General features: G+C 44.3%; 1 protein-coding gene across 2 annotated transcripts in view; it reads right to left on the bottom strand.

Annotated features, from left to right (window-relative positions):
• LOC111871709 overlaps positions 1 to 2,823 on the bottom strand; it is a 95,028-nt gene extending 92,205 nt beyond the window's left edge. For both annotated transcript variants that reach the window (XM_033754367.1, XM_023864984.2), the window contains exon 1: positions 2,720 to 2,823. The gene's annotated coding sequence lies outside the window, so the exon portion shown is untranslated. The remainder of the gene's footprint in view (positions 1 to 2,719) is intronic.
• Between the last annotated feature and the right edge of the window lie 9,097 nt (positions 2,824 to 11,920).

Raw genomic sequence — 11,920 nt, forward strand, 5'->3', positions numbered from 1 at the left:
TTTCATTCCTGAGCTGAAAGAAGCGCGAAAGAACCTTTCCACAGCTAAGCCATCGAACTGCAGTATAATATGTCAGGTCAATAAGCTCGGAATCACATTTACCAGTACTCATTGGAAAATTAGTTCAATTGGCGCATTTCTGCACAATTCTTTCGCGGGCCGGATGTGGCCCGCGGGCCGTAGTTTGGAGACCATTGTTCTAGACAATCGGCTCACAGATGGCGGTGAGGTTGTTAGCCTTACGCACCGGCCGCCCTTTACCTCTCAGGAATATTCGTGTTATTCATTTCTGTTAGAGGCTGAGTCTACCCCAGGGTAATAGTGCGGCTGAAAGGATTAGGCCACTTGAAAAAATAAACTCATAGGGACTCGAACCCGTGACCTTCTGGCTTGTAGAGTAGTGCCTCAACCAACTACGCTTCCGCGTACCCCAGTTGTCCCAGTGCTTAAGAAATTAAGCACGACGCTATGAAGGCGTATGGGGGAGTTGATGTATAGTTCCACATTTCCTTGACCTCGGCACTAGCTGGAGAGGACTGGGCAACTTCACGCACCTGCCGCTTCACCACCGGGGAAAGAGTCCCCGGTACCCATTGGATAGGCTGGGTGGGCCCCAGAGCCGGTCTGGACGCTGTGGAGAAGAGAAAATTCTTGCTCTTACCGGGACTCGAACTCCTATCCATTGGTCGTCCAGCCCGTAGCCAGTCGCTATACCGATACGTTATCCCGGCTCGGAGGAATTAAGACGATTGAAAAATCTAAACTTGTAAATTGTTTCACTGTATTCTCGTCGAGAGAGCATCGAGCATGCGCGTGTGACGCAAAACAGAGCGAAATACAGCAACCGAGACAGTCATGGCCGTCATGGCAGTGCGGACAGCAGACGTGAGGAAGTTGACTTGATGGTACACGGGCAATGCTGAGCGCCTTCAAGAACTAAATGGGAATGTGACGCCTGTCAGGTGGAGAGCACTGAGGAAGCTCACAGTAAGTGGCACTTGCGCAAGCCTGTGTTCCGATGATGGCACTCCATCTGACAAGTGTTTCCATTACCTGCTTGCTACGTCCCTCCCGTCTCGCTGGCTTGCAAGTGCCAGCAGTAAATATGCGCTTCTTCGCGGGCGCAGTCTCTCGGCCATCAGACGTTTGTTCCGTATGTGTATCTCCCTATGGCTCTACAGCCCTTCGTTGCACCAGTGGCGTGCGGTACTAGTTTTGGTAAGGGAAGCTGTGGTATCTAATAAACGAACTGATAGCAATCAGCTCGCCAAAATTCACGTCACTTATTGAGTCAATACGGTCGTTCTGTATTCTGTTTGATAAACCTGTAAATTCTGTACTGTTCTCAAGGTGGACATTTGAGTTTATGATCATATTTCCTCAACAAGTGAACTAATTCCACATAATTACCTCGGTCGATAGAATCCACGCTTTCGTCATGACCACGGAGGGCAAGTTGCCACTTTCCTAAATGGCAGATGATATCAATCAAGCGTTTCATTATTTCTCTATCTTCTGTCACATTTTCATTCTGCTGTAGTATCGTCAGGCACTTTTGATTGTCAAGTTGACAGTCAATTCGAGATTTCCCGAACATAACAAGTTGCACTGTTGAAATAATGTGAGTCAGAGTTTTCATGTCGTTTTAATGCTTTAGGAAGGTTGTTGATATCATCAAATACAGTCTTCTTCCATACATTTTTTCAATGAGAAACAATAGGTATGGCCAACAAAACAATTTTCCTATATTACCGCAACAAGACAGCCACTCTGTTTTAGAATACTGTTCCAAATTAAATTTCCTCACACATAATTTGGTTTGTGCTTTAAGTTCTGGCAACTCTCATGTCGGTCGTCCTCTTTTTATAATTATTTTCTTTTCAGGAAAGTCCCCGTTTTAAAAGGCTTCCGATTGCCCAGTCGCAGTCTCCTTGTCTACCAGCATTCATTCTAGCTGTTGCCTGTGCGTGTGGTCTATTCAAGCCCCTGCCCCTCTTACCGCAATATCAGACTTGCTTACCTTAAACGCGGATAGCTTCCTTATGATGCGTCAAAATACGATTACAAATACAATCTTGCGCCATATAAGCATGCAAGCATGCACTTGCAATATTTTAATAAAACTTAATGTTACCTATAACACCCAACAAGACTGAAATCACACATAAACAGTTAATTTTCACATAACTGTCGAAAGAACACATTCCTTCGCTGGTCTAGCCAGCAAACCGAAATTTGCTTCCGTTGCCCATTTCGCATGGGACGAATTCGTACGGAGATAACGAAGGAAACTTGGTCCGTCCCACCAAGCAGGGTAAGGGAGGGGGAGGAGGCATGTGGCCTTGAGCAGGAACGCGTTAAATGACAATATTCATATCATTATTCAAATTGAATTATATGACTTCTTTTCCTTTCTTAATTACGAAGCAATGCTTCACTTGCTTCCATGCACGGCAGGCCACTGACACAGAGGGCTAATATTGTTACGAAATACGTACATAAGTGTATGCACTTGCCGTATATATATTTAGACTGCATGGTTTCAGGATGGGAAATGATTTTTTCTTCTCCATATAGTCCAGAGCGACTCTTGGGCCCAAGTACCTTCCTTTTCCCTTATGTACCGGGGGTGAAGCGACCGAGCCGTGAAGCTGATCACTCACGTGTAGTGTAAATGTTGAAATGCATGGACCTGTACCTTCACTCCCTGCATAGTTACCATTAAAGTTGTGTCGAATTTCTTGTCTAGCTGAGCAACTGTTAGCGGCTGTTCCGCGAACTTGACGAACGGCTGAACCAGCTCCTTCTGAGGATCGCGTGGGCGGCTGCTCTGTGGGTCACTGGAGGCCAGCTTGTAACACAGCTGCTTTGTGCTACATAACAAATACAGACAAATTGACCTTGACGGTTCGGCATGCAAATGTAACGGGAGAAACAGAATGGGATACTTGCGACGAGTGTCTAACGGGCGTTACTTGGCGCTGTAACGGCTGTTATACGGTCCATTCTGAGGCAGGACCGACCTTCATGATGATTTCTACATTCCATGTTAATCTAATGAGTTTGGGAGATTAAAATAAACAAGAAAATGTTCTTCATGCTAGAAAGTCGCTGGTTCGATTCCTGATGAGGTCATTAGGTTTTTTCAATTTACCTAATCCTTCCAGCCGCACTATGGCCCTGGGGTCGACTGGGCCTCTGACAGAAATGAGTACCAGGAATCTTCTTGGGGGGTAAATGGCGGCCGGCGCGTAAGGCTGACAACCTCAGCGCCATCTGGGAGCCGATTGTCTAGAAAATGTCGGAAGCCTTGACGTCTCACATCCCTATGGGCCTCCAAGGGCTATTACAGAAATGGCTTTACATTTTTCCGCATATATTGGTAACTGTAAAGAGTAATTTTATAGGTTCTTTGGCCGGGATGTGTGGCTGCTTTGCTGTCAGTATCTAACTAACTTAGCCCTTTTTGAGAGGCCACCAGTCGCTCAGCCACTCGAATATTTCTCAACATTTTAGGGAACCCGAAGGTTCATTGCCATGTTCACAACAGCCCTCCGCTGGTCCCTATCCTGAGCGAAAACACTGCAGTCCATACCGCTATAGGCCATTTTCTAAGATGCAATTTAATATTATCCTCCCACCTACATCTAGGTCTTTCTTTCCGGCCTTCCCACTTGCTCTCAGTATCACATTACGTAAATGGTGAGTTGGTACTCAAATTCCACATGATGCACTGCTTTCTTCGCATGCAGTCCTTCCAACGTCATAAAAAAGTAACGTCTTCTGCACTTCCCAAAATTGTACCCTTCCTCAAACGCACCTCTACCAGAAGGACGAGCGTGCACTAACTGGGAACCTTTAAAACCGCCTCCTCCTTCACATTTTCTTTCTTTTTCTTCAGAACTTGTTTCACATGCCCACGGCAGTGGTACTTTTAAAATAACCGCCTTTAGAACAGTTATTACAATATTGTCACGTGCTTGAATGTTTAATAGACGGGTTTGGGTTGATAATCTGATTTACTGAATTCTTACAACTCGTAACTACAAGTAAGGGTTATTCTCTCACTGTTCTACACACTTGACAAATCACTACAGGACACACTAGGCTTTCTCAGTCTATTAGAGTCTTCACCGGCCGTTGCTTGGTAGCTGCTTCCAACGGCGGACGTTGCCCCTTCCCCTGGGTCCACGAACTGTCCCCGTGCCTCAGCCACCAGGTTCTCACAGCAGCCGAACCGTAGCAATCCTCTGACTCTCTCCACTGACTGACTGCTCCTAACCTGCCCTGCACGGACCACACGGAAAACACAGCTACTTAGTTTCAGTTTACGGGGCCGCTGCCTAGTGACGGTCGTTGTCTAGCAGCTGGCCAACATGCCATTATGTAGCGGCCGAAGCTTCGAAGCCACACATCCTCATTATGAAATTAAAAGTTCACTTGGGTAATGGAATAAATATCGGGATTGAGGATTCAAATCGCAAATCATTCACATTGCTTTAACAGCTACCGTATATATTGGTAAGAGTACGGAGTAAATTTCGGTAGCCGGGATAGCAGTCAGTATAGCGACTGGCTACGGACTGGAAGACCGAGGTGTCGGAGTTCGAGTCCCGGTACGGTTAAGAATTTTATCTTCTCCACGTCGTCCAGACCGGCTCTGGGGCCCACCTATCCTCCTATCCAATGGGTACAACGGGTAAATTGGCCTGGGAGCAAAGCTGACCACTCACCTCCAACTAGTGCCGAGGTCAAGAAAATGTGGATTTATACATCCACCCCACCATACACCTTCACGGCGTAGTGCTTAATTAGTTGAGCACAACGGACAACTTTATCGTTTACGGCTGGGGTCTCCAAACTTTTCGAACCGCGGGCCACATTAGGTAATTCAGCACTTTCAACGGGCCGGATAAAATGAGAAATTAGTAACTCTAGGTATATGAGTTTTATTGAAAGCACAGAATTTCGTAAACTAAATACAAAGTACGTGAGAATAAATTATCGTATATTAATGACAACAGAGAGTAGCAGCAAATGCTCATATTTTCATCAGAAATTATATTAATGTGAATGATGGAACTCTTTTGGCATTCTTAAAATTTGATTAAATTGAGATTCAAATTTTGAAACGCTAACCACAAGCAGCGGCTTTAAATGTTCATCGGATAAATTTGCCCTGTATTTCGACTTGATGTACTTCATCTGGGAAAAAGTTTGTTCACACAGATATGTCGTCCCAAAAATGGAGATAAATTTACAAGCAAATTTCTTTAAATTTGGAAATTGCTCAGAGTTCAGAAATTTATAAAATTCAATCAAATTTCCTTCCTTGTATTTGTCTTTAATATGATAATTTTCTTCAAGTTCAATAATTTCCATTTGAATTTGACTTGGGACATCTGCAGCATCACAGTCAAACGGATTTTGAAACAATCTAATTTCCTGAGCACTGGAATCCAAATCAGCAAATCACTTCCGAAATTGTTCTTTCAAATCTGAAATGACTAAATGTGTAAACGAGGAAGGAAATTCTGCTTCATCCTTTTTATGCAGCTCTGCACAGTATAGCATGTGAACAAAGTTACAATTTTTCCCTTAGCTTTCCAGAAGTATCAACTTTGCTCTGAATGCCTTGATAAGTGCAAATAAATCACAGACTAAGTTATTTTCACCCTGCAACTTTAAATTCAAATGGTTCCTATGGTTCACCAGATCAGCAAAAATGCTAATTTCCAGAGCCACTCGCTATCTGATAAAAGTGGTTCGTGATGGTTTTCCTCGGTAAGAAATAAAGAACCTTTCCACAGGTAAGCCATTGAACTGCAGTATAATATGTCAGGTCAATTAGCTCGGAATCGCATTTACCAGTACTTACTGGAAAATTAGTTCAATTAGCGAATTTCTGCACAATTCTTTCGCGGGCCGTAGTTTGGAGACCCTTGGTTTACGGGATAAATTTCATAATATCATGTGGTGTTCTCCACTCGGTCCGCGGTAGGAAACAAACATTATTTAGAAAATTAAAAGCTCAATTTTTTACTTAATGGTACTTAGGTAAGGGATTTGAAAAGATATCGAATGTGCCCTCTTTTAAGATATCCACGCATTTCCCGGAGAGGCTGAGTAAAACCAAGAAAATCGTGAAAGCGGGTACTAATCGTTAATCGTGCGGTTATTCAACCAGAGTATCAACCGAATGCAACTACAGAGCGTGACCACTACTCCACTTGCTATCGGGAGGTGCACAGAATACGTCGGGACAAACCGAGCGGCCTACTAGTCTGAGGGATTTCGTGATTTTCCTTAGCCCCTCCAGACGAATTCCACACAATTATTTCCATTATGAATGGACCTCTTTCTTCCAAATCCTTGACAGTTCATTCATCTTACTGTTCCACGTTATACAGGTTCCCAAGGGGGGCACGCGTTATCGTAGTTGGTTCAGGCACTATGCTGCAAGCCGGCAGGCCGAGGGTTCTATTCCCGATGTGGTCATTGGATTTTTTTTCAATTGACATAATCCCTCCAGCCGTACTATGACCTTGGATTTGACTCAACCTCTAACAGAAATGAGTACCAGGAATCCTCCTGTGGATAAAGGACGGCCGGCGCGTAAGGCTGACAACCTCATTGCCATCTGTGAGCCGATTGTTTAGAAAATGTGGGAGCCTCGACATCTCACAAACCTATGGGCCTCCACGTCCTGTTACAGGGATAGCTTTACCTTTTTTGAAATCCTTGCAACGAAATGTGAGCCCTGGAATGGTCGTGCATCTTCTTAACACTTAGAGGTAAGACATTAGCTGGAGAAGGTGTGTCGGTGTTGAATCAGTCCGTTCAGCATTTGCTGACTCACACGACAAACTAGGCACTCACGCACAGGGCTGGAAACAGTGGACTGATGGTCACGTGTTTCAGTTCCCCTTGCATTTCCTACGATCTCGTGCTTGTCTTTACAGGCCAGAGACTGCGCCGCACACATTCAGCACTCGAGTTACTCACCAGCTTCATTGTTTGTAAGGCCGATAGTTGGGCACGTCGCCGAGAAACATTGCGTTTAATGGGAGTGTGCACACATCATGATAGTTGAAGAAAGCAGTCTTCTGGGATTTGGCACCGTGTATATGTGGTGTTAACCGACGTTCCTCCTAAACGTCGGTTAACACCACATATACANATTGACATTTGTCCTTTTCTCAAATCACATACATACTGATGAAATATTTATATATATACACTTATACTGTCTNCATCATGATAGTTGTTCCAACAGTCGGTGAGCAGCTGGGTTCTACCTCATGTGCCCCCCCCGACCCAAGTGTTGGTGATAACGCCAGTGTACATGAGCTGTTTTGGGAGTGCGCACACATGCAACTTGAAACCGCGCACGATTTGACCCTCAGTCAACAAGTTGTGTCTTTTCCTGTCTGTCTTCTCGCTCGAGCTAGTTGCAGCATGTGAGATTAAAAGCATTGAAATACTTATAGCAGAAGTGGAGAAGCGGCCAGCTCTTTATTCAAAATCACGTAAATAATATTCCGATACTAATCATAAGAAGGAGTTGTGTGCCGCTTTGATTGAAAACTGGAATGGCCTGGCTCCTGCAGAGAAAAAATATAATTATAATGCTATAATTAATGTAGGCCTATGTCAATTAAATCTAATAAAAATACAATTAAAAACAAACATCATTATAATAATAAAAGTATTCTTTTTCCCTTAACTTTTTTTTTATTCGCTTAGTGAGGGGTGGAGTCCAGCTGGGTCCACACGGCACGGCTGCCACTGATTGGCATATTGTACCTTCCCCGGGTGATTATGATGATGGAGAATTTGGTGGAATGAAGATTGGCACGGGAAACCGAAGTACTCGGAGAAAACCTGCCCCAGGGCCACTTTGTCCACCACAAATCCCACTTGACCAGACCCGGGCTCGAACCTGAGCCGCGGCAGTGGGGAGCAAGTGACTAACCGCTTGAGCTATGGCGCGGCCTTTCCCTTACATTAGTGTTGCAATCAGTGCAGCCAGTCTCCATCTTTTATTCTTGCACAAGATATGAGGTTTCAGTAGAAGCAACAATCCATCAAAACTATCAGCACTCATTCTGCAATAACTGAAAAATTTTTATGGGTATTCCTCTAACAGAAATGAGTACCAGGAATTAATTAAATACACGTAACTTTCCTGGGGAGTAAAGCGCGGCGGCGCGTAAGGCTGACAACCTTACCGCCATCTTTGAGCCGATTGTCTAGATAATGTGGGAGCCTCAACGTCTCACAACTCTATGGGCCTTCACGGCCTGGTATAGGGATAGCTTCGCTTTACTTATTGTCTCAGTTCATGGTACAATGTGTGAACTTTTCCGTTAACAGACGTTCGCTCTAGACAGGGCGAACCCAATATTCCCGCTTCCTTCTTCCCTAATCTTAACAACAGTGCAGACACTGCTGCTGTACCGTGCACATCCGTGCCGCGACTGACCGACTGCCCATTGCCGTAGCTGTGGACAGCTCGGAACTGTACGTGTGCGCACGTCCCTCGACAGTCGTTCGGCCTCCACGGTCGTGCACAACTGTCGGCCAACTATTGGCCAACTAAAAATTACATGTGTACGCTAGGCCTAAAAGTGACCGTGACACCGCGAAACCTCGTAAGGCCTCGTCAAGTTGTTATAGCTCACAAAGCATTAAAAGCTACAGTATTACGTCCATGCAAAATTTAATATAATTCTATTTCATTAATTTTTCTTGCTTACAGATGTTTGCTTCTTCTTGGGATGAAGGTGTATCTCATCGGATGAAGGAAGGTAGACTGAAAATTGTTTGGGTTTGGAAAATGCATTCCACAAGTTTCTGCCAGCTTAATTCGTTCTTATTTGGCTTATTATTTGTCACTGAAGGTGGAGGCGATATGTTCCACCGAAGTACACCCAAGAAGATAGTTTTCTTCATAATGGCCGTTGTGGGAACTCAAATGCAACAAATTTCACAGCATTACACAAATACATAAATTTGAATTCTCTTCTAAGTTATGACATCCTTCATTGTTGGTTTCTACAAATATATTGCCTCCATGTTGAGGGTAGTAATGAGACATCTTTGGAATGTTTCGATATTCAAAGTGTAACTGAAAGGTGCGAACAAATTTTGGCCACGAGTTTCACACATCAAAAGAAGAAGAAGAAAAAATGACCGCATCAACATTTGTCCGGAAGCACTTAATCTGTTAGTTACAGCTGAAAGAGTACCTCTGTAACAAGTGCTCAGAAGAGCCTCCATGGGATTTCAATGCACGCCTCGACACGGACCGCCGCATACATGCAAAAGGATGCCGGGGCAGTTGTGCATAGTCTGACAGGTGTCCACATGTGCCTCTTAGTTGTCACCAGGAGCCGCACTTGGGTGTCCCCACCGGTAAAAATCCGGAGGATTCAAGTCATGTGAGCCAATCCTGCAGTCATGATGGCTGTTACTGAGAACATCTCGCACAGCACGGAGCACCATCACGCCGACGTGGCAAAACGTGAGGCCTACCAAACCGTCACCAACAAGGGACATTCTCAACACTTGTTCTAAATGTACTCTTTCAGCTATAAGTCATAAATTAAATGATTCCTTGATATATGTTGATATGGACATATTTTCCTTGTTTTGGTATGTGAAACTCTCCTTTCAGTCACACTCTGTATATAAGGTAAAAGCCCCTGTTCTTAACTAATTAATCTCTACGCCATGAAGGTGTTTGGAAGAGTGGATATATAGATCCACGTTTTCTTGACCTCGGCAGAAGCTGCCGGTGAGTAATCAGCTTCACACCCCTGCCGCTTTGCCACCGCAGAAAGAGCCCCCCAGTACCCACTGGATAGGAGGCTGGGTGGGCCCCAGGACGATCTGGAAGACGTGGAGAAGAGAAAATTATTGACTCTGCCGGGAGTCGAATTCCGACCTCTCAGTCTTCCAGCCCGTAGCCAGTCGCTATACCGACTGCGCCACCCCGGCTCCTGTTCCTTCTAAGATTCACAAAAACAAGGATATTGAGTTACTGTGTTTTTATATGAACTGATCACTTGGCAAAGTGAACGCTGTTCTTTTGGAGGTCTTAGCCGACTGTTTTCAAAATCCTTTTAAACGATTCAACAAACATATTCAAGTGGGGGGAGATTACTTAGAATAATAATAACTTACTTCATCACATAAATACGGGAAATTTATCGCCAGACAACGTATTTTTAAAATGTTGGATATTTTCTCTGTAATTAAGTTGCCTGAATTCTTGTTGTCATGTGGGCTCATTGTATGCACCTGTTTATGTTTCGATATGGTGTGATGTGAGGTCAGTGTATTTATCGCCTGCACTTTCTTGTGGCAGGGTGAGTCCAAGTGTCCATCGCAGGATTTTCTCCCAAAGGGGCAGCTCTCAGGTCACACAGGTGAGTGTCGTGTTCCGAGGCCCCCAGACCCACACAAACACCGATGATTGTGGGCGTTATACGTATATACTGTATATTCAAGCCTGAAGCAACCGCGGACCAGACCGAGCCGTATAGTTGCTGGGCGGCCTGCGTCATGAGTTCCTACAGTAACGTTCACATGTTCAGGGAATCAAGTAATCCTTTCCAACGCCTTCAGTGAAACGTTTTGTGCTTCCCAGCCTTGTTTCGAAGACATCCGTGTTGTCACGCGTGTGAGTGACTATAGACGGGTTTCGGAATGATGATCGGATTTATTGGGCTCTTTGATACAGGGCATCACTACACTTCACACATACACACACTAGTGACCACTTCTTCAATAGCCGTTGCTCGGTAGCGGCTTTCAACGGCGGACGTTTCCCTTCCTCTGGGTTCCCGAAATGTCCCCGGCCTCAACTACAGCAACCTTCGACTAACAGACTGACTAACTTAGTCACTCAGCTCAGCTAAAGTGACTCTCAGAGTCAGAGTTACTTTGCGACTGGCGGTTTGTCGCCAATCAGTTCGTCTTGGAGACAAGCCCCTTGAGACTCACGACCAAATATTTTATTTTTCATCTAAAGTTTTGCGGTCATAGTCCTTACGTAACAAGCTCTCTGACGAGAAGATGGATTTGTCTCTTATGAATATGCTTGGCCTTCCGTCAAGTGTACATTTCGCACATATGCCATGTTATCGAAAATTCTTTCTTTTACGCTACACACAAGTCCTCTGTTAGTACGTGCTCTGCAAAGCAGATCATGCCTATCTTATCTCACAAAGCATATAACTGTCTTGCTTATAACATCTCGGCACAGAAAACACATTTCCATTTTTGCCGTGGAAACATGCATGTTTGCGAAGCCGTTACTTAGTAACGGCTGTTGTATAGCTGCTTGTTTCGCAATCGTTGCCTAGCAACGGGGCTACACGCCACACTATAGTAGAGTCCGTTATATTTGTCGTGGTCTGTTGTGTTACGTTCTTATTACTGAAATTATACACTGCGATGCTCTTTGTAGGTAATATCAACGGAAAAATGTTTCGGTTCCCATAAATCGCGACTGTTTACACACTCCTACAGCTCGTGACCCTGGATGGACATTTAGAAATGGTATGCCACGTCGTGAGCTTGAAAACGTAATAAGAGTAATAGTAATGATTCAGTTCAGTTCTTTATTATTTACATGCCGAGTCACCAGCTGCAAGGCCAGTTACCGGACACAGCACCGTGTGGATACATGGAGAGCAAACGCAAACTACAAGCAAGCACAGGAGAAATAAAACACATTAATACAGAAAAGTGAACAAACAAAAACAAAGATGAAGAGAAATACGCAAAGAACGAAATAAACTAAGCACTCCATAACACAAGAACATTGCGATTATAAGAAAGTATTATTAAAAATTTTAGGTAAAAAATTAGTACGTGATTGACAGAAACTATTCCGGTTGCAAATATGTCG

The sequence above is a fragment of the Cryptotermes secundus genome, unplaced genomic scaffold, assembly GCF_002891405.2.
Source record: "Cryptotermes secundus unplaced genomic scaffold, Csec_1.0 scaffold349, whole genome shotgun sequence".
Lineage (NCBI taxonomy): Eukaryota > Metazoa > Arthropoda > Insecta > Blattodea > Kalotermitidae > Cryptotermes > Cryptotermes secundus.